At 40.3% G+C, this 27,840-nt stretch overlaps 1 protein-coding gene and 1 pseudogene across 1 annotated transcript in view; one reads left to right on the top strand and one right to left on the bottom strand.

Annotated features, from left to right (window-relative positions):
• GPR176 (G protein-coupled receptor 176) overlaps positions 1-27,840 on the top strand; it is a 102,274-nt gene that overhangs the window by 47,535 nt on the left and 26,899 nt on the right. The gene's annotated exons all lie outside the window — the stretch shown is intronic.
• On the bottom strand, positions 5,283-5,745 carry LOC105814527 (annotated as a pseudogene).

Genomic DNA, 27,840 nt, shown 5'->3' with positions numbered 1-27,840 from the left:
GTTAGTTTTATGGCTTTCATGTTATGATATACTAATAAGTTGAGATAAATTGTGAGATGTCACAAGTAATATATTATCAATAAGGTACTGGATTTACCATTTTTTTCTAATAAGAGGAGATTCATGTCATCTCTGACGTGATGTCACTCCCCTTCAGTGACTCTCTTGAAAGGAATAGAAATGGATGAATTTCCTTTAGCCCCTGTAATAGGTTGAGTAATGGCCCCCAAAATATTCACATCCTAATTCCTGGAACCTGTGGGTTACTTTATATGGCAAAAGGGATTTTGCAGATGTGATTAAGTTAAGGATTATGAGATGGAGGGATTTTCCTGGATTATTTGGGGGGAGGACCCTAAATGTAGTCACACAAATGTTCTTATAGAGAGGTGGAGGGAGATTTGACTACAGAAGGAGGAGCTGTGACAGTGGAAGCAGGTGGTTGGAATGACATGAGGAAGGGGTCATGAGCCAGAGCATGCAGGTGACCTTCTGCAGCTCAAATGGCAAGGAGGCAGGCTCTCCCCTGAAGCTTCCAAAGGAATCTGCCCTGCTGACACCTTCAGAACTATGAGAGAATGAATTTGTGTTGTTTTAAGCCACTGCATCTCTTGTAACTTGTTATAGCAGTTCGTAATAACTTATTACCCTTTAATAACCACATAATTCTAGATATACCAGTGGGACATTATCACCCCACATCTAGGATGTCGATTTTTTTTTTTTTTTGCAATGCACTGAGACTATTTGGGGATAAAGTTGGAAAAGGTCAAACTAGATGGGGACTATCTCTAAGGATCAAATGTGACTGGGGCAAAGGATTAATATTGTGCTATTGCAGGGAGGCAGTAGGCCTTTGAACAAGAGCTCAAAAGAAATAATAAAATAAACAATAAAAGAAGGAAGAGATTGAAAAGGGAACCAAAGGTGGAGGAAATGAAGATAAAGGGAAGAGAGAAGGAAAAAAAAAAAAATAAGAGACCGGGAAGTACAATTTGGCCATAAATTGTATCTCTTGTAAAATGCTCTGTAGACAGCTTGTGACAGGTGGCTTCTGTTTGGGAGGATTGATGGCACAGGGCTGGATCTCTGGGACCTGCCAGAGGTCGACACTATGACAGAGCTGTTCCTTCTCCACGGCTCGGCAGAGGTGCCGCCTGAGCAGCTTGCTGCTGCCTCTCATAGCTTCGACTGCTGTGTCTTGGACTCCAGATCCAAGAATCTCCACTTTCCTTTTAAAACAATTTTATGAGGAAAAGATACAGAGTATTTTTTATTTCACCAAACCTCAGTATTTTTCAGAATACTCTTGATAGAATCCTTTGGAAAGTAAAATCATGAAGCCTAAAACTGCAAAATAACAAGCTCACCAATGGGTTCTTTCCTTTTTTTTGTTTCCCCAAAATAAATAGTTGTAGGGAATGAACGGCAGTGCTGCTACTTGAACAGAATGCAAAGGGGAGTGTGTGCACAGTGTTTGTGGGGCCTTAGATTTCTCAGAAAACGCTTTGTAGGGCTAAGGTGTTTGCTTGGGAAACTTCAGTAGCAAGCCCATTCCCCATTTCCAGTGACCTCAGCCCCTTTTATGAAGCCGGAGACAGGTGATTCAGGTGAAGGTCAAGTGTCTGAAGAGGGAGAGACACTGGCCTGGCTCTTGCTCCTTCCTGCGGGCACCAGCACCGTCCAGGCAGCCCCGCGCTCCATGCGATGCGCTTCGGGGAGGACTGGCAGCTGATTGGCTACCGAGAGTTTGTCTATCCCCACATTTAATTGTAACCGCTGGGTTAATGGGCTAATGGTAGCACTAATTAAAGATGTCCGTCTTAAATAAAGCCTTTTTCTTGAGAGTTCTTAAAAATGCAATTAAAAAAACCACAGCAAGCCTTTTGGAAAAGCAGTTTTTAAAATTACCGTGTGCACAAAATGTTAGTCTGTCTTTGAGTGACCTCCTTGACTGCCCTAGTTACAATGCTTAGCAATGTGCCAGTTCTGGGGAGCTGCCTGAGTTGCTAATTCCTACTTTGTATCTCATTTGTATGTCCTACTAAAGTCTTTTGACCCCTGCCTTCTGCCCTGCTTTCACTTAGAAGCTCCCCTGTACCCATGGTTGGCATTGGGGGCCTGCTTGTTCATAGGCTGGTTTATGGGCTGTCTTTGCTGAGACAAACCACTCCAAGCCTGTGTTCTGACTACTTCACTGATCACTTCTAACCAACAGTCAAATTTGTCAAAAAGTGACAAGGACTCTGAGAGCCTGAAGAAACCAATTGGTAGGTGGCTGTTGATCATCCCACATTTTCTGCTGGTAGCTTCCTGCTCCAACTTTCTCCTTGGGTCAGTGTAAATAAACCTCAGTTCATTAATTCGCTGTGCTCTTTGCACTTAGCTGTTTCTCGTGGAGGGCGGAAGGTCCGCCCAGCCCCATCCCACTTCTCTAGGATGTCATTTATTGACTCAGAAGGTGGCATCATGACCTAGGTTTTGGTTGGATCAGACTGAGTATATATTAATAGCTAAAATTTGGTTAATATTAAGCTGGGAAGAGACTTCAAAGCTCATGCAAAATCTTGCCCCCCTGACACCCAGCTGTCTCCTATTCCAGAAAGACTTGAGCACGGATGCAGCAGTTCTCTTTACTCATCCTAGACAGCCCTCAGCTGTCTAGGTGGTGGTCAGGATACTCCAGGCTCCTCCCATCTTAGTTCTAATTCCACTTTTCACATGACTGCACCCTCCTGTTAATTCAACCTCGTAAATATGCCTCCAGGATCTGTTCTGTCTCCACTGCTTAGTCATTCCTCATGGAGGGGCACTAACTAGGTTTCTATCCCTTCTGTCTCCTTCTCCTCTAGCCCTTCTAAAATCCCTAGCTGATGGTTTCACTCAGCTGCCCAAAATCCTCCCTCCACATTGGGTAGCCTTCAGGGTGAAGTTCAAATTCTGAGGCCTCTGAGACCTTTCCCAGCTGGCCCACCTAGCTCTGGCCAGCTGTGACTCTGGTCGCCCTCAACTAGCTCTGGCCAGCTGTGACTCTGGTCGCTCTCCTAGCCACCTGTGCATTTCCAGACCTCCCCACCTTTGCATGTGCTGACGCCTCTCTGCCCCTCCTCTGCTGAACTCGTTCACACCCTCCACATTGGAGCCTGAGCCCCCAGCTTGAATTCGGTGACCCTTTTTTGCAGTCCCATCGCACCTTGTAGCAGAGCCCTTAAACCACACACAGTGTGCTGGCGGTAGGGTCACTTGGCTTTGTCCCCCACCAGATGCCTACCCATATATTGTAGGACCGACTGGAGTCAGCCAGCACGAACACCTGCAAGTAAGTTTCTCACTTCATATCTTCCCCTTAGTACATCATCTGCTGCTTTCCTCTATTCTCAGAATAAGAACCATCTTCCTAAAATTAATCTTTTTCCTGGATTCTGGACTCCTCGTGACTCTGTTCCACATGTTATTTATACCTCACGTACGTTCTCTTTTTCCTCTCTGCCCCACCCAGACTTCTGTTCTTTCCTACTCTCAGCGTCCCCTGCCCGGTCCTGCTGCTCCTTCTTGTTCGCTCGGTTTTAGAACATGGGCGCCACTTCCCCACTTTGTAATGCTTTACAGTCTGACTGCTGCACTTTCCACCTTCCTCGAACGTTTCAATTATTTATTTATTTACACATTTATGGCATCATTGAAAACAGTAAATTTTTGAAAAATGTTTTTCAGAATCAGAATCACAGTTCTGATTTGATAGGTCTGTTTTATATTTTTTCTTTTTCTCTTTCTTAGAATATTTTGGTTCATAAAACATTAATTGCTCATTTTTTTATCCTATGATATACTTAAATTCATTTCAAAATTACTATTAACAATAAACCTACTAGTAAAGTTCGAGATTTCTTGTGGCTCTTTTTGTCTTTAGACTATATGTGGACAAGGATGTGCAGAGTAGTGTGTCCAAAGGTTACTTGAAGTTATTCTTGCTCTGTGTGGTTGTGCTATTAATTTGAGACTTAATTACATTTACGTGTTTCTGTTTCATTAGATTATAGGGCTTGTTTCCCCCCTTTTAATTTAATGTCAAATATGTTAAACATTTACGTAAAGAAAAGCCCAGCCCTGTCCTTTCCACATCATGCCCCTCCACTTTTCTTTTTTTTTAGGAGGACAACACATTTAGTTTACCTCAATCAAATCATAACATTTTCTTTTCCATCTGCTGCAAAGCGCATCTACAATTTTTTTATTACAGATCCACTTTAAAAAGGCTTCCTGTGACATGACAGCATGCCTCTTTTTCAAACAGAGGAATAATCCCAAATTCTCCCTCAAATAAAAATAAAAACTCCATTCCCGTAAGTGGTAAACACATGAAATTACAGTAAGCCAGACACTTAAAAGGACAGCCAAGGAGTCTTCCAGCAGTGTATTACAAAGAATGTGGACATTTTAAAAAATCTTCACTGTCATGAACATAAATTGAGGTTTTCAGCCCTGGTATAAGCTGAATCAAAAGAAAAGAAATAAAAAATCCAATAGCGTATTAAGATTTTTTCACTCATTTTCCATACCGACAGTGTGATTCAAATCCGGTCTACATGTACAGATTCTCAAGCAACAACGTACAGCTTTCTTCGTCCTCCATGCTGCTAAGAGATGTAAAAGCTTGAGGGCCAAACAATACCAAATGTATAGGCTTCAAAAACCATCTAAGTTAGGACATGCACTAGCTGTGGCTAAGATATATCTGGAACACTGCCAAGTGATCACTTACGTACAATAATGTGGAGTAAATATTTTGAAAAATAAATGTTAGTGGAACGGTCTTGGAAGAGACACCAGAGGAGCAGCAGGTTACCAGTTTAAGGTGTCAGCCACTTTGTTTCAGCCACTTTTGAGTCCATGTTCTAAAAATCTAAAATTTAGCTATCTTTCCCTAAGCTGAGAAATTCCTATCATGTCGGTATCTATGTTATGAACAAAAGGAGACCTAGATGAAACGTCTTTATTTATCACAACTGCTGTATCAATTGCCCAGGGCTTCAACAGCTGCACGGAAGTCTGAGAAATGTTCATGCATAAAGTTATTGCCTTAGCAGATTAAAATTGCCCCATACAGTGTTATATATCAATGTGTACTGAAACCTTTAACAAGCAAACAGGTTGAAAAATGGGTTAAAGGAGGCCAATACAGCATCTGCCTTTAGAAGTATCAACTCAGGAATTCTCTCAATGATGAAATCTTGGAAAGAAGTTACTTGCCTTTCTCAAAATCCAGGTGACGACAATATTTCTTACTCCAGATCTGGCATTTTTCCATCATCGTTGTCTTGTGAATCATCATCCGCTCCATCTACTTCTGATAAATCCACATCCTCATCACCACCCACATCGTTCATTGTCTCAGAGAAACCATCAAAATTAGACCTGTCTTCATCTGAATCATTCCCAGTGTTTGCAATGATTGAAGTCCACACTAAGTCAATTAAGCTCTGCTCTTTCTTTTGTTAACCTTGGCCATGACTGGCCAGATTCTCCTTTTCATAGACAACATAAAATTGATCTGTCTATTCTTGTATGCTTGGAATCATTTGGATCAATACAGTGAAGAAGATGAATGTCATTTAAATGTTTAAAATGATCACTTCCTCCAAGACAACTGAATGTACGTTTGGATTTTTCAAAATTTACATTAACTTCTTTCCTGTCTTCACAAAATTCAAAGAAGACGGACCGCTTTGCAGAAGCAGGCTGCATTGTGAACGGGCAGGGGGCTGGTGGGCCTCTCAGCCGGTTCCTCCTTCTCCCTGGCCAGGGCCTCTTGCTCTGCTCAGGTGCCAGGAGTAGCAGCAGGCTTGACCTGAATGCACCGGGCTGAGTGGCTCCTCCGGTTGGGGAGAAGAGGAAAGGGTAGGACAAGGGGCGCGAGGATGGAGAATGCCCCTCCACTTCTTATAAATATCCATTTTCATAAGTTTTGCTTTATCCTTCTAGTATTTCTTTTGCAAATATGTAGCATATACATTTTTATTTTCCATCTTTTCTTATACAAAAGATAGCATACTCTATATACTCTTCTACACTTTGCTTTTTCATTGAACAATATATCTTGGAAGAAATCCATTCATAGCTACTTATAGAGCTCTCTCTCATCCCTTCTTATGATTCACAGAACTCCACTGTGTGGACATAATTTATTTAACGGGTTCCGTATTGGTGGACATTTGTTTTGTTTCCAGTCTTTTACAACTAATGCTGAAAGGAGTAAGTGTTTCATTTGTTGTTTTCTATCTGTGGAAGTGTATCTTCTGGATAGATTCATAGAAGTGGGATTGCTGGGTCACAGGGTAAATGCATATGTAATTTTGTTAGATGCTGCCAATACCTATGTAAATTTGTTAGATACTCCTTCCATAGGGTTTAAAGCAATTGGTGGCAGTTGGCATTTTGATACAGCCCTTTTGATGTGTTGACATTTACGTAATGATCTATTAAACTTTCAACCTTCATATTGTCAATGAATGTATGAAACAAACATTTGTTAGTTCATCTGAGCCTTACTCCATCGCTGATCTCCATAGTGGAGAGATCAGGAGGAAGGGGCCTCGTGTGGGGCGGAGGTAAGAAAGTGGGTCAAATCGGACAGCGTCTGGCAGGAAACCACCCTATGTAATATAGAGTCACAAGTTTACCACGCTTGTTCATCCCAGGAGGGGTTGTTTTGTATACCCGCTTATGTCCTGAGACTTCAAAAAATACTTGAGGGAAAGAATATTTGGACTGTGATATGGGCCCATATTCTCAACGCCACACTGCAGTGGCAATCTTACTCTCTGTAATACGCATACCTTGTATTTGATATATAGTCATGTCTCAATTAATGATGGGGATATATTCTGAGAAATGTGTCCTGAGGTGATCTCGTCATTGTGAGGACACCATTGAGTGCGCTTACACAAACCTAGATGGTGTAGCCTGCTGCACACCTAGGCTAGATGATGTAGCCTATTGCTCAAGGCTGCGCAGCATGTTACTGTATTGAATACTCTAGGCAATTATAACACAATGATAAGTATTTGTGTATCTAAACATATCTAAATATAGAAAAGGTACATGGTACACCTGTGTAAGACATTTACCGTAAATGGAGCTTGCAGGACTGGAAGTTGCCGTGGGTGAGTCAGCGAGAGGCAGGTGAACGTGGCCGCGGCACGCACATCACTGCAGAGCACTGCCTCAGACTTTCTAAACACTGCACACTTGGGCTACGCTAAATTTATAAAAAATATTTTTCTTTCTGCAATAATAAATTAACCATAGCTTACTGTAACTTTTTTACTGTATAAACTTTTAATTTTTTTTGACTTTTTGACTTTCTTGTAATAACACTTAGCTTAAAATACAAACACATTGTACAGCCGTACGAAAAATATTTTCATTCTTTTGTGTCCTTATTCTATAAGCTTTTTTCTATTTTTAAATTCTTAATTTTTTTTTTTTTTTTACTTTTTAAACTTTTTTGTTAAAGATTGAGATTCAAACACACAGGGCTATACAGGGTCAGGATCATTAATGTCACCATCTTCCACCTCCACATCTTGTGCCACCAGAAAGTCTTCAGGGGTAGTTAACACCCATGGAGCTGCCATCTCCTATGATGACGATGCCTTTTTCTGGAATACCTCCTGAAGGACCTGCCTCAGGACTGGTTTACATTAACCTTTTCTTTTTTTTTTTAAAGTAGAATAAATTCCCTCTAACAATGAAAAGTATAGTGAACAAATAAACCAGTAACAGTCTTTTTTGTCATTATCAAGTACCATGTACTGTACATAATTGTGTGTGCTAGACTTTTATATGACTGGCAGTGCAGTTTGTTCGCACCACTAAAGATCTGGAACAGTCATCTTAAGGTTCGATATTCAGTTACTGCTTCCTTTGTAAAACACATCTTTAACTTTTTTATATGAGAAACTTCTGAATTAAATACTAGAAGCTCTCCAGCTGACAGCCAACTGATATCTCTTTGACGTGAACTGATGTCAGCTTTTCCGCCAGGCATACTGTTTATCTCACTCATAAAGGGTACAGAATGTTAAATGCGGATTGTCACAAATCTTAAAAAAAGAGAGGGAGAGATTTCTTTCCCAAGGCCTTGTTAAAAGATACAGCTTCTTAGACATGTTGACACTGAAACATGGTTTTATAATTAAATGATTTCAAACATTCTTCATATTACAGGTAAAGTGTATCTTGAAAATAATTACTGCCATGGCTACATTATATCATGGTTAATAAAATGTGCTAGCTGTCATGATTGTGTGGAATTTTTTTCTTAGATAAGGAAGGTATTTGGAGGCTTTCCATCTAGAGTTTGTTGACTTCATTCAGTTACAGTTAGGGGACACATTGGACTCCTAGGAAATGTTGGGGATTTATTGGGGCCATATTGGACTGAATGCTTATAATCGGGACTATTTCAGAATCCTCCTTAGGAGTGTTACTCTTCTACAGGGTAGTTGGTGCTAATTCTTTTAGCCTTTCCACCTGGTACCTGCTTCCCAAATGGAGCCAATTGCTGGGTATTTCAAGGTGCCCAGCACTGTAATAATTAAGAATGAAACTTATGTTTCATTTTCAGGTGGGGCCTTCGCATTGGGAAAGTTGTAAAAATCAGATTGTAACTACTTACAGAAGAGCAAAGTCTACCAGGCTCTTTATGACTGGTTTTAGTATCATCCTAAAATCCCCATAGGCAAGCAGGTCTAAGTTAGCTTCTCGTATCCGTACTGGGGCGAGCCTGTGTCATGAGCCTTCAGGTCTCTTTTTACTGCCCTGATTTAGCCAACCACGGGAGGGATAGTCAATGACTGAGAAATGATTATAAACTAAGGCATTTCCCCAACAGACGTTCCAAAATTACAGCTAACACAGGGGGTAGAATATGGAGGAAAAAACACGAGATTGGGACTCTTTGCACTTGACCCTGCGTGTGATGCGAGCAGGCCATTTAACTCCCCTGTGTCTGAATTTCTGCCCCAGAAACAGGAAGCAATCAGCCTTGCTTCTGTTCTCCTTGCCAGGAGACATGGGGATGCCCAAAAGGCATGCAATTCAAGTGCTCTGGGCAGGGAGGAATGTGCCTGTTTTCCCCAGTGTTGTCGACGCTGGAGAAACGGCTCCTTGGCTAAGTACCGCCTGAAGCTCACCAGCCTGAAGCCCTGCCTCTACCAGGACTTGAAGCTTTTATTTTAAAATCCTCTGTCTACTTCCTTTGCATTGCCCATCCTTATGTCCACAAATAAAGTGTATTCACTCCATTGTTTATTCCTTTATACTTATCATTGGGTGGATTTTTTTTTTTTTACTCTAGTGTTGTTTTATTCACCTTGAAGTCTGAGGGCCAAAGAATTAGTAAAAGTGGCCTGTGTGCTCATTTCTAATAATTTCTGTAATTAGAATAAATAACGAATAGCTTTTTTTGGATTTAAGGCTTTTTTTTTAATGGCAAAAACCACATACCATGTGTTTACCATCTTAACCATTTTTAAGTGTGCATTCAGTGGTGTTAAGTATATGCATCATTGTACAATCAATCTCCAGAACGCTTTCATGTTGCAAAACTGAAACTTCTCACCCATTAAACAACTCCCTTCTTCCTCCTTCCCCCAGCGTCTGACAATCATCACTCTACTTTCTGTCTCCGTGAATTTGATTACTTTAGAGACCTCGTATAAGTGGAATCATGCTGTATTTATCTTTATGTGACTGGCTTATTTCACTTGGTATAATGTCTTTAAGGTTCACTCACATTGTAGTATATGTCAGAATTTCTTTCCTTTTTAAGGCTGAATAATATTCCATTGTGTATATAGGTATATATACCACATTTTCTTTATCCATTCACCTGTTGATGAACATTTAGGTTGCTTCCCCTCTTGGCTACAGTGAATAATATTGCAATGAACATAGGAGTGCAAATATCTCTTTAACATACTGATTTCATTTCCATTCGCTATATACCTAGCAATGGGATTGCTGGATCATATGGCGATGCTACTTTTAACTTTTTGAGGAACTCCCATACTATTTTCTATATCAGCTTGCACCATTTTACATTCTCGCCAACAGTGCACAAGGGTTCCGATTTTTTACTTCCTTGTCAATAGTTGTAATTTTTTTGTTTCTTTGATAGTGGCCATCCTAACAGGCATGAGGTGATATCTCATTGTGGTTTTGGTTTGCATTTCCCTGATGGTTAGTGATGTTGAGCATCTTTTCATATGATTGTTGGCTATTTGTGTATCTTCTTTGCAGAAATGTCTATTTGAGTTTTTTGCCATTTTTTAATCAGGTTATTTTTGTTGTTAAGTTGCAGGAGTTGTTGATATATTCTGGATATACCTATAGGCTACTTTTTCCTCAAATATGCCTTTTTTGGTGTCTTTTCCTATCTTATTATTCTATTCCTTCTTAAACATCTTTGATCATTTTAAACATGCCCATTTGTAATCATTTTAAAGATTGTTCTATTAATTCTAGTTTTGGGGTACCAGTTTTCACATTTCTTGTGTCTGCTGATTCTACATCATGGCATCTTTTTTTCTCACAAAATTTGTAGGCTTTTTTTTTATTGTTGGGTTATCCTTTGATGGTACTTTTTCTGTAGGAATTTTATACATTCTGAGTTGTAATATTTCCCTATAGAGCAGGTTCCACTTGTTCAGGACTAGGTTTTATGTTTAATTTCTTGATTTGGGATTTCCATACCTATGCTTGGTATAATATTGGGCTTTAGTTCCAACAGGATAACTTTTTTTCCCTACCCAAACCTTCTATCTGACAGTAAACTTTCTTCCTATTCCTAGTCCCTTTTTTAGATTGGTCTACTTTGTGTGGGTCCCAGCTTTATCCAGGCGTCTTGTTTCCAGCTCCAGGACTTGCCCATCCTCCATGTGAGCACTAAGGCCCTATGGCCTCTGTGGAGCTGGAGATTTTAGCACCAGCTTAGAGTTTCCTTTTTGAGGCTTTCACATTTTTTTTCTTTCAGGCCTGATGATTTATTATTATTATTTTAAATGTGTTATTTCTATATGTTTGTAGTAGGGGAGGGTGGGTTACTGAGTCTGCCATGACACCAGGTCAAGAAGCCAATCTAAATTCTCTCTCTGAACACCCATAAACTGGCATTCACCAAGATTCTGTCCAGTGCGCTGTATATCCTACCTTTTCTTGGATTATCTCATATACTCCCATGGCTTTTGTCACTTTTATATGCTGCTTATTCCACATCTATATAAGCTATATATAGACAGCTTCAATATGTATATATTGAATGCCTACGCTGTACCAAGAACTTCTAGATGTTGCAGAGATAACAATGAACAAGTCAAAGTCCATGTTTGGTAGCCAGCTTCCAAGATGGCTTCTAGTGCTCCTTCCCCCACCCCATCCCTGCCGCCATATTCATCCACTGAGTGTGGCTGGACTTACTGATTCACTTCTAGTGAATAGACTAAGGCAGTGCATGACTTGGAGATTAGGTCTTTAAAGACATTGTGGCATCACTATCTTGCTCTCTTTTGGATCAGTCACTCTGGGAGAAGCCAGCTGCCATGTCTTCAGACAGCCCTGTGAAGAGGTTCACATAGCAGGGAACTGAGGTGTCTTGCCAACAGGCATCTGGGTGAGCTGCCTCAGAAGAGAATCCACCAGCCCCTGTTAACTTCCAGATGACTGCAGCCCTGGCCCACAGCTTGACTGTAGCTTCCTGAGAGACCCTTTAGAACCACACAGCTCATCTACTCTCATATCCCTGACTCCTGAGAGGATATATGGTTGTTTTAAGCTGCCAAGTTTTGGGGTTGTTTGTTATGTAGCAATAGAGAACTAATATACCATCTAAAGATTGTATTTGTGTGAGAGACAGTAAGCAAAGGATATAATTGAAGAAAGTAATAAATGCTATGAAGAAAACAAAGCGGTGTAAAACGATGCGGTAAAGATGTGTGGCTATATTAGATAGGATGATCCAAGAATGTGCTTTGTTGAGTCTGCACAGTGTGTTTTAAGCAACTTAATTTCACACCCTTTAGATTGGGCATGCCTGGGCATGCCTCCGACGTCTCAGACGTTGACAGAGAGATGGATATTGCAGTGGTTAAGGGCATGGTTCTGGAGTCAGATGGCCTGGGTTTAATCTTGTTTCCCTCAGTTACTGGCTAGGTGCTCTTGGTCAAGTGATAAACTAAACCTCTCTGGATGTTTCCTCACCTTTAAAGTGGGATTAGTAATTGTATCGGCTCTTAGGGTTGTTATGAGGCTTAAATGAATTTACATATGTGAGGAGTTTCAAACACAGCCTGTGGCATATTTAAGTGTTTAGTAACTATTAGTTATTGTGTGGATACTAATTTCCTGGATAATTCAGGTACTGCCTCCTCAAATTAAACTGCCTTTATTTGGCTAGGGTTCGTGGTTGCAAACAGCAGAATCCACTTTACCCAGCTGAGGTATTCATTAGAGGCTATCTGGCAACTCACAGAATCTTAGAGATGGCCAGAGAACTCAGCTTGATTACTAAACAGAAACCATGCAGCCAAGGGCAGTGCACCTGGAAAATCCCCAGCCACACCGTTCTAGTGGCCTGGGTAGTGCCAGGACTTGGGTGCCAGAAATTCTGCCACAGCTGCTTGCACAGAACCAAAGTTTCTGCCACTGTGCTCGCCAGAGGCTCCACTCTGCCCACACATGCTGCTGTTTTGTGTCACTCAAGCCACTGACACAGGTCACATAGATGTCTTCTTGCTGGACCTGAAATCACACCTCTGTACACTAGTGCAGGAGACACCTGAGAACTGCATGATCTCTAATCTCTACAGTTATCTGGAAAGGTAGTGTAGCATCTTGGGTGGGCTGTGAATTGACCGGGGGAGCTCCATGATGAGTTAGCATAGTGGGTCCTTTTGGGGCTAGTGTCAAGGTTTCCAAAAAGAGGAAGATTTAATTCTGAGTGGGAGGGGAATCCACATGCCACGGTGGGGGATTGCTAAGGATTCTTCTGTGTGACTTACTTCCGTGCTCCCCACCAAGATTTCAAAGGAACCTCCCCAAATCACAAAACTCTTGGTTTTATTTTATTTTAGTGGAAATCAGTGACAAGAAACTTAGACTATGTTAGGGGCAGGATAGAAAGAGCATAAATGACTATAGACCCTTGAGATTCTAAATTCATAGTATGTAATTCACAGAAATCTTAGGTAATATCTTAGGCTTTTCTACATCATAAAATGAAGGGGTTCAAGGAAATTTCCACTGCTTATAATATAATATTAGAGTTGCCCTGGACACCATCTTGGTTTTATAATCATCTAAAAGGAACTCATCCAAACATCAAATGAATGGCCTAAACTTTGGAAAGAGACACTAGAATGGCCCCAATTTGGGAAGACATCTGAGATTTTCTTTTGGGCTAGAGCCTATACCACACATTTTGATTGCCTCGGGAGAGCCCTATTGTTTTGGGGAAGGCGTCTCTAGCAATTCAGGAAAGTCTTGCTCTGGAAAGCCCTCTGAGACTGGGTTGGCTGGGTAGCATCAGAAACTTTTGAATGTTTTATAGATTCTCTCTCTCAAAAGCTTTCTGATGGCAAATATGGAAGGATATGCAGTAGATTGTCATTTTGTAGGTGACTTGACCTCAGTTTACTGTGTCAAATGCAAGTCAAGGAAATAAAGACTTCTCAGTCTTAACCCAGAGTGAAATAATAATAAAAATGGTGATGATGGTAATAATAAGGGGTGGACATTTTTTGAGGCCCTGAGCTATGCATTTTATATGGAAAATCTTCTGGAACAGTAAGCTCTTGAGCAGGATTTATCAACCTGATACTAGTGACATTTTGGGCTAGATAACTCTTTGTTGTGGGGGGGCCATACTGTGCTTTGTAGCATGTCTAACAGCATCCATGGCCTCTGTCCACTAGATGCCAGTAGCACCCCCGCCCCTAGGTATGGGAACCAAAAATGTCTCCTTACATTGCCAAATGTCCCCTGGGGGACAAAATCACCCATGGTTGAGAGCCACTACTCTAGAGGAGGAAAGAAATATTTCTGTTCATCAATTTAAGTATTTTTAAAAATTGTGGTAAAATACACATAAATTTACTATCATTACCGTTTTTAAGTGTACGGTTCAATTGTGTTAACTATACACACATTGTTGTGCAACCAGTCTCTAGACCTTTTTTCATCTTGCAAAACTGAAACTGCATTCCCATTAAAAAACAACTTCCCTTTTCCCCCTTCCCCCTAGCCCCTGGCAACCACCAATCTACTTTCTGTCTCTGAATTTGACTACTTTAGATACTTCTTATTAATATAAGTGGAAGCATATAGTATTTGCTTTTTTTTACTGGCTTATTTCACTTGGTATAATGCCCTCAAGTTTCATCCATGTTGTAGTTTGTATCAGAATTTCCTTCATTCTTAAGACTAAGTAATATTTCCTTATATATAATGATTGTGTGTGTGTGTATATATAGATCACATTTTCTTTATCCATTCATCTGTCAATGAACATTTAGGTTGCTTCCCCCTCTTGGTTATTGTGAAGAATGCTTGCAGATATCTCTTCGAGAGTTTGTTTTCAATTCTTTTGTGTATATTTCCAGAAGTGGGATTGCTGGATCATATGGTGATTCTATTTTTAATTTTTTTGAGGAACCTCCATACTGTTTTCCATAGTGGCTACACTGTTTTATAGTCTCATCAAGAATGCACAAGGATTCCAATTTCTCCATATCCTCACTTTGTTATTTTCTGATTGTTCATTTTTTTTTTTTTTTTTTTTTGAGACAGAGTCTCACTGTGTTGCCCGGGCTAGAGTGCCGTGGCATCATCCTAGCTCAGAGCAACCTCAAACTCCTGGGCTCAAGGGATCCTCCTGCCTCGGCCTCCCAAATAGCTGGGACTACAGGCATGCGCCACCATGCCCGGCTAATTTTTTCTATATATTTTTAGTTGTCCAATTAATTTCTTTCTAATTTTAGTAGAGACAGGGTCTCGCTCTTGCTCAGGCTGGTTTCAAACTCCTGAGCTCAAACAATCCACCCGCCTCGGGCCCCCCAGAGAGCTAGGATTACAGGCGTGAGCCACCGTGCCCGGCCTGATTGTTCATTTTTAATAGTTATCCTAATGAATATGAGGGTAACAGGTATTTTTTGAGTGCCTACTGTGTGCCAAGTATTATTCTAGACATTATGGAGATACTGGTAAATAAGACACACAAACTATGTCCCAGATGGGCTTGTACTTAAATATGTGCTTCTAGTTACTTTTCCATTAGTAATGATAACTATTAATGCACATATACACTTTTTTTTATCCAATACTTAAAAAATATCTAATATAACATGTACTTGTAGCATAGGTGGTTAGGTTAAGAATATAGTCTGTTTGGGCAAGAGAGAAGAGCTAACAGGCCCAGCTGGGTGGGATTCCCCTATGACTTTGTTTGCATTGGCATCGTATTTTTAACTGTCTGAGTTGATAGGTGTAGACTAGTTCACTTAGCAAGTGAATTACCCAGACTGGTTTTCAGATTGTTTTGCAAAATCTTAGCACTTGCATTAGGATTACTTTTTGATGACCACTGTCACACAGAATGCTAGATTTGACATTTTGAAACATTGGCTAAGAATCTAGTCCCCAGGTGGCAAATAGGTCTCAATGCCCTACCTGGAATACAGTGTTGAGAAGGATTCTGAGGTCTTGTACTGGGCTCAGAAGGAAAGAGGGTTGGAGTGAATTTACAGTTTTTGTCGTGGATGAGAGAGGGAGTGGTAGTATATGGTAGTGTATGTGCTTTGTATGTACTCCAGAGCCATTTGGGGATTTCTCAAACAAGAAACCATTGCCTTCATGATTCTTTTCCCCATTTCTCATAATACTATAGTTGAGCAATCTTATCATTTCTTTTTCTTCTCTGGGCCTGCAGGAAACACTAGACCACAAGAATAAGGAGAACATGAAATAAATGAATATAATATGTACATCCTTTCCTTTCGGATATTTCAGTAGATTATTGTTGTATGGTGGGCCGAATCTGTTCACATGGCCTTAGGATACCCCTGGGCCACAATACCAAAAGGAGACTGTTCAGGAACAGATAGCAGCCAAGGGAGCACTTACAATCAAAAGTCTAATTAAAGGACAAAGCTGGGGAAATCCTTTTTTGGTTTTGGTCTTCAGTCACCATGACATTTTAGAAACAAAACATATCAGAGACAAAAGAGATGACTGGAAATGGCACCAAATCCTTCATGTGCTAAAATATATATTCAAAAAGAAAAAAAAGTGCTACTCTAGGTCTGTGTTCTGAGAAAACCATTTTGGTGTGTGAAATTACGGTTGCTATGACAACCAGGGGCTACAGCCCACTGACTTGTGCTCATAAGGAAAACAAGAGTTGATGTTAATGGATAAAAACCAAGCATTGGGGAGGGAGGCTAAGGGCACCATACGTAACCTAATCATCTGTACCCCCATAACATGCTGAAATAAAAAAAATAAATAAATAAAAAAAAAAGAAAACCAAGCATTGCCTTAAAGAAAAAGACTGAGGCCTGGATATGTTCATCAAAGTGCCAGGCCCTCACATTGTGTCTCAGAGGAAGTAAGTTCTCTAATACCCAGTGATCATTTGCCTTTTGGTTTAGGTCACTCAATTATCTTTAGTTAGGTGAAGGATCCTTTTCTGACGTCAGGAAGAAAACACCTGAACAAAAACATTGGTTTGAATGGAAAAGAATATTTTAAGTAGACAGTTTGTTTGCAACTTCAGAGTAAGCTACCCTGCCTTGCTCTGGTATTCAAATTCTTGAAAAAATGATGGAATCAAGCAAGGGTTTCTGACTTAGCAGTGCTTTCTTGTTTTTAATCTTTCTATGCTTGTGTCTTCTTCATTAATTTTATTCAAAGTACCATAGCCTGTGTTAAATCGTGGGAGCTCTTTATGTGTAGGGGCAATTATTTACATCCAAATTTTGAATGTTTTTAAAGAAGAAAATGAAATAATTGAACAGTGGTCTCAAATCTCAAATGTTTCTGTAGAACAGAATGGCCCTCGTCTCAGTAAATGATACCGTTATCTGTCTAGTTGTTCAAGAAACCTAGGAGTCATTTCTGACTTCTTCTTTCCATCTCCATAGCTAATCCATCAACAAATACTATGGATTCTGCCTCTACAATATATCCCACATCTACCCACTTCTCCCTATTTCAACTTCTACCCTGTTAGTTCTAGCACGGTCACCTTGACTTCACATTTTCCTAACTGGTCTCTCTTGTGCCACTCCTGTTTTTTACCATTCATTCTCCCCACAGCTGACAGGATGATCTTTATTTTTAAATTAAATATTTTATTTTGAGTTACCTGTAGATTGACATGCAGATGTAAGAAATAATACAGAGATCCCATGTACCCTTAACCCCGTTTCCCCCCATGGTAGCATCTTGCGTTATTATAGTACAATATCACAACCCAGGATGTTGACATCGGTACATCAAGATACAGACGTCTCCATCACCACAAGGATCTCTCTGTTGCCCTTTTATAACCACGCCTACTTCCCTCCCACTCACCCTCTCCTTAACCTCCAGAAACCACTAATCTATTCTCCATTTCTATGATTTTTGTCTTTTCAAGAATGTTATATAGATGGAATCATGCAGTACATATGTCTAGAACTTCTAGCGTTATTTTGAAAAAGAGTGTTGACAATGGACATCCTTGGATTGTTCCCAGTCCTAAGGGGGAAGTATTCAGTCTTTCACCAGTAAGTACAGTCATGCACTGCGTAACGATGTTTTGGTCAACAATGGACTGCATGTATTAATATCACAGTGGTACCGTAAGATTATAATGGAGCTGAAAAATTCCTACCCCCTAGTGATGTTGTAGTTATCATAACATTGCAGTACGATTACTTTACTTTAAAATAAATTTAGAGTAGCCTAAGTGTACGATGTCTAGAAAATCTTCAGTGGCATACAGTGATGTGCTCAGCCAACACATTCATTCACTGCTCACTCACTGACCTACCCAGAGCAACTTCCAGTCCTACAAGCTCTAGTCATAGTAAGTGCCCTATACGGGTACAATTTTTAAAAATCTTTTATAGAGTATTTTTACTGTACCTTTTCTATGTTTAGATGTGTTTAGATACACAAATACCATTGTGTTACAATTGCCTGCAGTATTCAGTATAGTAATGTATTGTAAGGGTTTGTAACCTAGGAGCACTAGGCTATAGCATATAGCCTAGGTGTATAGTAGGCTACCATCTAGGTTTGTGTGAGTACACTCTGTGATGTTCACACATTGACGAAATTGCCTAACAAAACATTTCTTAGAATGTATCCCTATTGTTAACTGATGCGTGACTGTATAATGTTAGCTGTGGGTGTTTTGTAAACATACTTTATCAAATTGAGGAAGTTTCTCTCTATTTCTATTTTTCTGAGAGTTTTTTTATGAATGGGTGTTGGATTTTGTCACATACTTTTTCTGCATTGATTGATATAATCGTGATTTTCTTCTTTAATGTGTTAATACAGTCGATTGTTGATTGATTTTCAAATGTTGAACCAGGCTTAGGAATGGTGTATAATTATTTTTATATATTGCTTAATTTTATTTGTTAATGTTTTGTTAAGGGATATAAGTCTATAGGCTTTTTTTGTACTTTCTTTGATTTTGGTATCAGGGTATTTGGAGCTTGATAAAATAAATGTTCCTTTCTCTTCTATTTTCTGAAAGAGATTATACAGAATTAGTGTTAAATATTCTTTAAACATTTGGTAGAATTCTCCAGTGACATTCTCTGGACCTAGAGATTTTTTGGGGGGGAAGTTTTTAAAGTATAGCTAAATTTCCTTAATAATACTAGGCCATTCAAATCATCTGTTTCATGTTGGGTGAGCTGTGGTAGTTTGTGTTTTTCGAGGAGTTGGTCCATTTCATCTGTCAAATTTTTATGTATAGAGTTATTTTATCAATATGCTTTTTATGTCCACAGAATCTGTATTGATATCTCATTTCATTTCTGATATTAGTAACTTGTGTCTTCTCTCTCTTTGCTCTGTCAGTCTTGCTAGAGGTTTATCGATTTTATTGATCTTTTCAAAGGACCAGCTCTTCATTTCATTGATTTTATCTATTGCTTTTCTGATTTAAAGTTCATTGATTTCTACTCTTATCTTTTTTATTTCACTTCTTTCACTTTCTTTGGGTTTATTTTGCTTTTCTTTTTCTAGGTTTTTGAGTTTGGAGCTTAGTTTATTGATCTGAGACTCTCTTTTCTAATGTAAGCTTCTAGTACTGTAGATTTCTCTCTCAGCATTGTTTTAGCTGTGTTCTGCAAATTTTGATATGCTGGATTTTCATTTTTGTTCAGCTCAACATATTCTTTGATTTACCTGAGACTCCCCTTTGGGTCATAGATTATTTAGAAATGTATTGTTTAGCTTTCAAATGTTTGGAGATTTTCCTGTTATCTTTCTTTTACTGATTTCTAGTTTGATTCCATTGTAGTTGGAGAACACTTTGTATGATTTCAGTTTTTAACAATTTATTAGGATTGTTTCATGACCATAGATACATTTAATTTTAATATTATGTCCTTTGGACACTTGAAAAGAATGCATATTCTGCTGGTGGTGGGTGGTGTGGTCTATAGATGTCAATTAGATACTGTTGGTTGATGATGTTGTTGAATTCTTCTGTTTCCTTGCAGATTTTGTATCTAGTTCTATCAATTGCTGAAAGAGAGGTGTCGACAGCTCCACCTATAACTGTGGATTTAGTTCTGCTTCAGTTCTGAGATTTTGCTTCACATATTTTGTTTTTTGATGCATATACATTTAGAATTTCAGTATCTTCTTGTTGGATTGACCCCTGTATTACTATATAATGTCTCTGTCCCTGGTAAATTTTTGTTCTGAAGACTACTTTATCTGATATTAATATAGTCATGCCTGCTTTGATTATGTTTACATGATACATCTTTTCCCATCCTTTTACTTTCAACCTCTGTGAATCATTATATTTGAAGTGAGTTTCTTGGAGACAGTATATAGTTGGATCATATTTTTTGATCTTCTCTGCCAATTTCTGTCTTTTAATTGGTATATTTGGGCCATTTACATTTAATGTAATTATTGATGTTTTAGGGCTTAAATCTGCTATTTTGTTTTCTGTTTGTTTTCTCACTTTCTTTTTTTTCATTTTTCCCGCTTTCCTGTGGGTTACTTGAACATTATTATTATTGGTATTATTATTATTTTGAATTCTGTGTTTACTTATCTGTAGTGTTTTTGAATGTACGTCTTTATATAGCTTTCTAGGTGGTTGCTCTCGGTATTATATACACATGACTTATCACAGCCTGCTGGTGCCATTGTTTTACCAGTTCTTGATATAGAAACTTTATCTCTTTATGTCCCTTTCCCCTTTCCCATTTATAATATAATTGTTGTAAATTTTCCTCTACATACATTTAGAACCACATCAGACAGACATATGTTTGTTTTTTTAATTTTGGTTACAAAATTTTTTTAGACATGGGGTCTTGCTATGTTGCCCAGGCTGGTCTTGAACTCCTGGGCTCAAAGGATCTTTCCATCTCAGCCTCTCGAGTAGCTGGGATTGTGGGTGTGTGCCACTATGCCTCACTCCATGCTTATTTTATATATAATGCCCAGAGTTTTAAATTGTACTTAGTGGGATGAATAGGGAAACATATATCTGCTCCATCCTCATAGAAGCAGAAGTTTAGAGTGATCTTTTGAAAAAATAAACTAAGTTATGTCACCCTGCTGGCTGCAACCTTCCAGTGGCTTCCACCGCAGTCAAAATTGTGGCTCAAGCTGGGCGTGGTGGCTCACACCTGTAATCCTAACACTCTGGGAGGCTGAGGCAGGAGGATTGCTTGAGCTCAGGAGTTTGGAGACCAGCCTGAGCAAAAGTGAGACCCCATCTCTACAAAAAATAGAAAAATTAGCCGGGCAAGGTGGTGTGCACGTGTAGTCCCAGCTACTTGGGAGGCTGAGATGGAAAGATCACCCTCCGTAGGCGGATCGCTTGAGCCCAGGAATTTGAGGTTGCAGTGAGCTATGATGACATCACTGCACGCTATCCTGCCATGTCTACTTTTCCATCTTTCGCCACATGCCTTTCTCCCCTTTGCTCATTTTGCTTCAGGTACATTGGCCTTTTCAAAAATTAATTTTCTCAACAAATACATATTAATCCGCTATTATGTTCAAGGCACTGGTCTAGGCCTCGTGTTGTAGGCACAAAGTCCTCACCCTCTGCAGCTTATGTTGTTTCTGTTCCTGGAACACCAAGCTCATTTCTGCTTCAGGGAGTTGTAGTTTCTGGAATGCTCTTTCCCCAGCTCCCTCTTGTTTACTAAGGTCTCAACTCAAATGTCTTCTTCTCAGAGAGACATTCCCTTTCCACTTGAAGCAGGGGTTTTCCACCTTGGCTATATGTTGGGATCACTGGGGTAGTGTTAAAAGATCCCAAAACCCAGTTTCAGTTTCACCCCAAACTGGTTAAATCCAAGCCTCTGAGTATGGCCCAGGCATCAATGTTTTTAAAGCTATTAAAAGGGGTTGGAGAGCCCCTCAAGGTTATTTGGTAGCACCTTCCTTTCTCCTCTCTATCTCTGCATATCACTCTCTGAAATGATCTTCTTTATTTGTTAACGTGGTAGTTTCTATCTTCTAGATTTTATCAAGTAGATAAAGTGAGTTTAACGTACATGAATGGGAAACTCAATTCATTACTTGCAATAATTGGGTTCCTGCTTTAGATTCTCGAGACTGGGACTTACATGAGAGCGAGGACCCCTCGTGAATTGACCTCTGTGAGTTCTTGGTTTAAAAGCAGACCTCAGGGGCTGCGTTTTCTACTTTTAAATCAGAACCTGTGGACCTGGGACTTGCCTGGTAATGGCCTCTCAGTGAGTGGTGTCCTGGCCAGAATTCCTCCTCCTCTGCGATCGCTTTGCCCGGCCCAGCCTGCCGCCCCTGTCCAAGGTCCCTGTGGTGTGGCCTTCTTGGCGCTGATCAGACCCATGCTCTGAGTTGCTGGCCCTGGAGGTACAGTTAGAATTGAAGAGAATAGGGGACCATTTTTTCTTGGTTCGCTCAGGATTTTCTTATTTCAGCCCTGAAAGTCCCATATCCTACAATCTTCCTTAGTCCTGGGTAAACCAGGATGGTTAGTCACTCTGGGAGAGTTTGAGAGTCACCTCAGCACCTTTTCTGGTTGGATCTCAGGAGGGAAGAGATTGAGAGGATGTCACAGTGGTTTGAGATCAGTGCTGGGCTGTCTAGGTTCGATTCTTCAAAGCCTTGTACTATCAAGGCCGTGTTAGAATATGTCCTCTGTAAGGCAGCAAAGCCAGGAAAAGTATGGGCACATCTGGGCCTCGATCTATGTAGCCTATAGGTTCTTACCCCAAATTCTCACCTGATCTATTTTTTTTAGTAGGGCTGGGGGCTAGGGCGTATTTGGTATGGAGGGCTCCCATTAAGTCTCCTGGAACAGTTTGAAAAAAGATTTCTTGATCTCTTTTCATTGGCCCCCATGTCTGGTCCTGTGACTATGGTGAGAACCGTGGAGCACTGTCTAGTTGTGGTTTGGACACTGGGGTAGGTTAATAGCTAACCTGACAGCTGTATAATGTGGGTTGAGGTTAAATACACATTTTTAGCACTGCTCCCCAGTGTGTGGTCTGAAGCTACCTTTTTCAAGATCACCTGGGGGCTTGTTCAATACAGATTCCTAGGCCCAAGCCCACAGGTTTGAGCTGGGGACCAGAAAACTACACTTTAACAAGCACCCTATGTCATATTCACAAATCCTGACATTTGGGGACCACTGTTCTTGTGATGTCCAGAGACTATTAGGAGAAATATGCATCTGATTTTACATTTTGTTGGAAGGGACATAAAAAAATATTTGGGACGTTGAGGGGTTTTATTACATATTATCATTCTGCTAATTGTGTGAGTGAAATTTAGAACACTAGTAGCAATCCTACCAACACTTTACAAAGGCTATTCTTTCTACCGTTAGCAGTGGAAAGAGAATTTCAGTGGAAAGTGACAGAATAATGTCTTCATGGTAGTTTAACAGCTTTTTCTCTCAGCTTTACAGGCCTCCCCTAGGATTGAAGGGAAAATTAAATGAGGGAAGTGAGTCGAAATCACATAGAAAAGAAGATAGCACTTGCTGCCCTGTGTTCTGAAACTGGGCTAAATTCCCAGGAGATCTGTAAGCTATATTTTGTTGAAGTCATCACTTTTTCCCCATTAACTGCACCTGCTGTCATCAAATGTCTAGAATTTTTCTAGAGAGAGGTTTATTGCATTATAGATCTAGATGACATCCGAGCTGGGAATTTGGCTTTCTTTCCTACCTTAGGCAGAGCTATTCTTATGTAATAATCTTTTGTACTAGCTGGGAGTGCTACTGATCTGTCAGGCAACTGGTATGTTCAAACTCCAGATGTGGGCCTCCTTGCAAATTGTGATCCTGGGAGTGGCTATTTGAATCACTGTAACTGGGGCGGATCTGGGGCTCTTTTGAAGGGCCTGTTTCAGTTGATAGCAACTTTTGTGGAGTGCTGGTGAATGGGGGTGTGAGGAGCTGGTTAGTAGGTCTGATGGATAGTAAAAATAATGATTTGGAAGTATGTTTTTTCTTGACTATGAGTTACCTTTGGAATACATGTAATTGAGGCCATTTTGTGCTGGCTTTTGTGCCCTAATTGCAGGACACCAGGCCTCTTCAGATTTCCCTCCCCACCCTGAGTTTGTCTGGGATTTGCATGGGGGTGTTACACACAGGCTCTCAAAAGTCTGGATGTCCACATGACAGTCACACTTATTTCCTGTTCCATTTCAGCCAATCAGGCTGTGGGTCCATGTCGCTTGCCACCATGACTCCTCCCTCCTTCCCCGGGACTCACAAAGTGCAGAAGAAAGCCCCTCTTTCTTTTTGTGTGTTATGCTTTGATAGTGTGAGTGCAGTGCTGCTTTCGGTGTTACTCGTGACAACCCTTCCCTTGGGTGTGCTTCTAAGGAGTTGCTGATCTAGGGATGAAACACACAGGCTGACAGCTTTCTGTATTCAGGATCCAGAGCCTTGTTCCTGGTAAGCCCTGGCATGCCTGGCTTTCCCTTCCTCCAGGGTGAGTTCTTCCTCAGCTCCTTGTGCAAACAGACTTTTGGCAGGCCTACCTCACTGTTATCGGTCTGATCCGGCTGCTATAACAAAATACCCATAAACTGACTGTGGTTTATAAACAACAGAAATTTATTTCTCACTGTTCTGGAGGCTGGGAAGTCCAAGATCAATGCATGGGCAGAGTCAGTGTCTGGTGAGAGCCCACCTCCTGGTTCACAGATGACCAGATGTCTTTTCATTGTGTCCGTTCATGGTGGAAGGGGCAAGGGACCTCTCTTGGACTTCTTTTATAAGGGCACTAATCCCATTCATGTGGGCTCTGCCCTGATAACCTAATTACCTCTCAAAGGCGCCACTTCCAAAAGCCATCACATTGGGGATTAGTTTTCAACATATGAATTTGGGGCAGGAGGACACAGACATTCAGAACATCGCACTCATTATTAGTGAGATGAGCTCTAAGGGGCCTGAGTCCTGTCCCGGGTTCAGTGTAGGCTCCAGCTGAGATCCCCATGGAGAGCTTTAATTTTAGTGTATTAAATTGCAAAGATATCATGTTTGTAGGATTATAACCACTGACTCTATGTGAGAAACAACATAGCCATTATAATATTTTTTTCCAAAATTTATATGCAAAGCATGCCCAGGCATGTAGCCTCCTAAGCCTATCATTTTGCCAAAATGATCAGGAGTTGCATTAGTTTCCTGGGCTGTTGTAACACAATACCACAAACTTGGTGGCTTAACACAACGGAAATTTATTATCTCACAGTTCTGGGGGCTAGAAGTTGAAATCAAAGTGTTGGCAGGGCCATGCTCCCCCCGAAGCCTGTGGGTTTCCTTCCTTGTCTCTTCCTCACTTCTGGTGAGTTAATCAGATGCCTAGTGAGGCCTATGGACATTGAGTGAAACTTAATGGCTGATGGAGCCCACGGACCCCCGATAGTGGGCACTTCAGGGACAAAGCCGCTTTTAACTCAGCTCAGCCCAAGGCTCATTTTGCCCCTCTGACAGCTCTGGTGCATCCTGGGCCCCTTACTCCCAAGCTTTTCTTGTTGCCCACCATACTCCAAATCAGAAGGGAGTATCTGCCTTCTTGATTTAAACTGGATCTCCTGTGTACTTTCTTCTAGGCTGAGATTACCTCCTTCTTCCCCGAAATTCCCAGACATTTGCCTCTTTTCATCTCCCTGTGTTCGAGACACTGGCTAAAATTTCTCGCAGTCTCTGAATTTTTCTTTCTTGACAAAGGGGCTTGGGTAGGGGGCCGTGGGACTGGAGTCCTCTTTTATATAGGGTGGTCCAAGGTCCTCTATGATACGGTGAGTCAGGAGCACTGTATCTCAGTCAGAAGATCAGGGCGTGAACTCAGACGTAGCGATGGCTGTGCGAACGTGGACGGCGCCTGCGTCGTCATCATTTCTCTGCGAATTAGGATGATTTCATACATATTTGAGTCAGTTAACTTTGGCAAATAGCTAAATGATAATCTTCTCATGGAATAATTGCACAGTGACTGTTTAGGTATCACTATATATCCTTGTTTAAAATAGTTTCTAAAAATGAAATCTATATTTGTTTTTGGTATCAAGTATTTATATCATAAGTATTCAGTATATCTTAACTCATTTTAAGATATAATAAGTATCAAGAAAGCATTTTACACATTATTTAAAACAGCTTAATTTAAACTAAATCAAACTCATTCAGACACTACCGAGGTCATAAAAAGTCCACTTTCTACGCTGTATCTGGAGATTGTTTGACAGTCTTGGCCCACTCAGGTAATTGCAGATGAAAGCAAATCCTCTGGGAGCGCTGGTTCTACCCATGGAGTTAGGCTGGAATCCACCAGATTTAGCAAAGAAATTCATTAAGTGGTCGTTTGACGTCACACATGGACTGCCTCAGGTGTGCCTTAAGTGTAGGGACATGTTGGCACTAAAGATTCTTTCTTTCTTTGTTTGTTTGTTTGCTTATTTATTTATTTTTATAGTTTTGTTTATTAATTGTGTGTCCTGTACTTATTTGATAAGATTCTGGATTTCGTTGGGCTGGAATCATTACATCCTTTCCCAAACCTAAAGCAGAAGAATGAAGGTAAAAATTTACCCAAAAGTGTAGAGACTAGGGAGGCACTTCTGAGTGTACGAAGTGTGAAAAATCCCTCTTTTTGTCTCTCTCAGTCTGTTTATAAGTTCTGTTTTTAAAAAAGTGCTTTCTGAAGGGTCTGGCTAAAGTAAAGAGATGGGTGTTGATGACGGTGATGGAGACCAAGGCATGTTTTCCAGTGTCCTTTCTCACTCTTTCCAGAACAATAGAAACCCTGAATTTTAGGTGGGCACATGGCTGCCCAGAATAAAGACAGGTTTCGTGGCAACCAGTGTGGTCATGTGACTGATGCAAAGTGTCACATGATAGCTTCCTGGACTGTTCCTTAAAGACAGTTGACGCTGGCTGCCCTTTCCCCAGCTTCCTCATCCTTCTTCCATGCTAGTGCCTGAAATACAGATGTGTTTGCTGGAGCTCTAGCTGTCACCTTAGACTATGAGGATGGGGCCTGGTATTTGGCCATCCCCATGGTGGAACTGTGAGCTAGAAAGACACTGAGGATTTTGTGGGGCAGAGCCCCTATAACCAGCCCTGGACTGTCTGTCTCTTGGATTTTTATATGAGACTGAAAGACATATTTGTCATCCTTAAGCTATTGTTTTGTTATTCAGTCAGATCTAATCTCAAGTGATACAATGATACTACGCTTTAGGAAGGGAGAATTCATAACCTTTCCTGGAAGCTTGTTATAGGGCCTGCTCATCCTTAAGGACAAAATATTTCTTTTTATTTTTTTAAAAATAGTATCTTTGATGCAATCTAGTTCTATTTTCTCTTGTCCAAGTCTCTGAAAATCGATTGGCTTATTCCTTGTAATAAGTCTTTGTGGAATATAAGATTTTTGTTTTGCTCTAATTTTATAACAACTTTTTGTCAGTGGATTTAAAACTTTAATTTAAATCATTATTTTATGTTATGAAAAATGTTCATAGCTAGGTTCTTTTTTAAGTAAAAGTATTGGCTATGCTAAGTTTGGGTTCTAATTATGCCTGTGATTTGTTATTAGGAATTACAACAAGCTTGCTCTTAGTGAAATCAATAAGATGTTTGCTGAACTGTGAAAGGAGGAGACAGAGAGAGAATGTACTTTGTACTAAAATAACTGGAGAGAATTAGCAGAAAACGGGCTTTCTATCTGTGTGTGTGTGTGTGTATGTGTGTGTGTGTGTGTGTGTGTGTGTGTGAGAGAAAGAAAAAGGGAGAATATATTTCAAAGCAAAAGCACTTCATATGTTTAATTGCTGCCCTGTTTCATGGCTGCCTGGGGAGCAGGAGGCACATCCCAGTAGGAGAGTCACGTCGATTCCTCTGATGTGTGAAATTGGGGCTGGTGTCTGAGATGTCAGACACATTTCTGTGCCAGCTGTCTTTATACCCTGACTTATTTGGGAGACGACATTCCCTGCAAAACAGTCATAAAAGCAACCTTTAAGGGAAATATAATTGAGTAAGTATTAGGACTTCCCTTATTTTTGTGC

This window comes from Propithecus coquereli, unplaced genomic scaffold (assembly GCF_000956105.1).
Source record: "Propithecus coquereli isolate 6110/MARCELLA unplaced genomic scaffold, Pcoq_1.0 Scaffold3, whole genome shotgun sequence".
Lineage (NCBI taxonomy): Eukaryota > Metazoa > Chordata > Mammalia > Primates > Indriidae > Propithecus > Propithecus coquereli.
The sequence above is the reverse complement of the archived record's forward strand: the minus strand, read 5'-3'. Positions and strand labels throughout refer to the sequence as shown.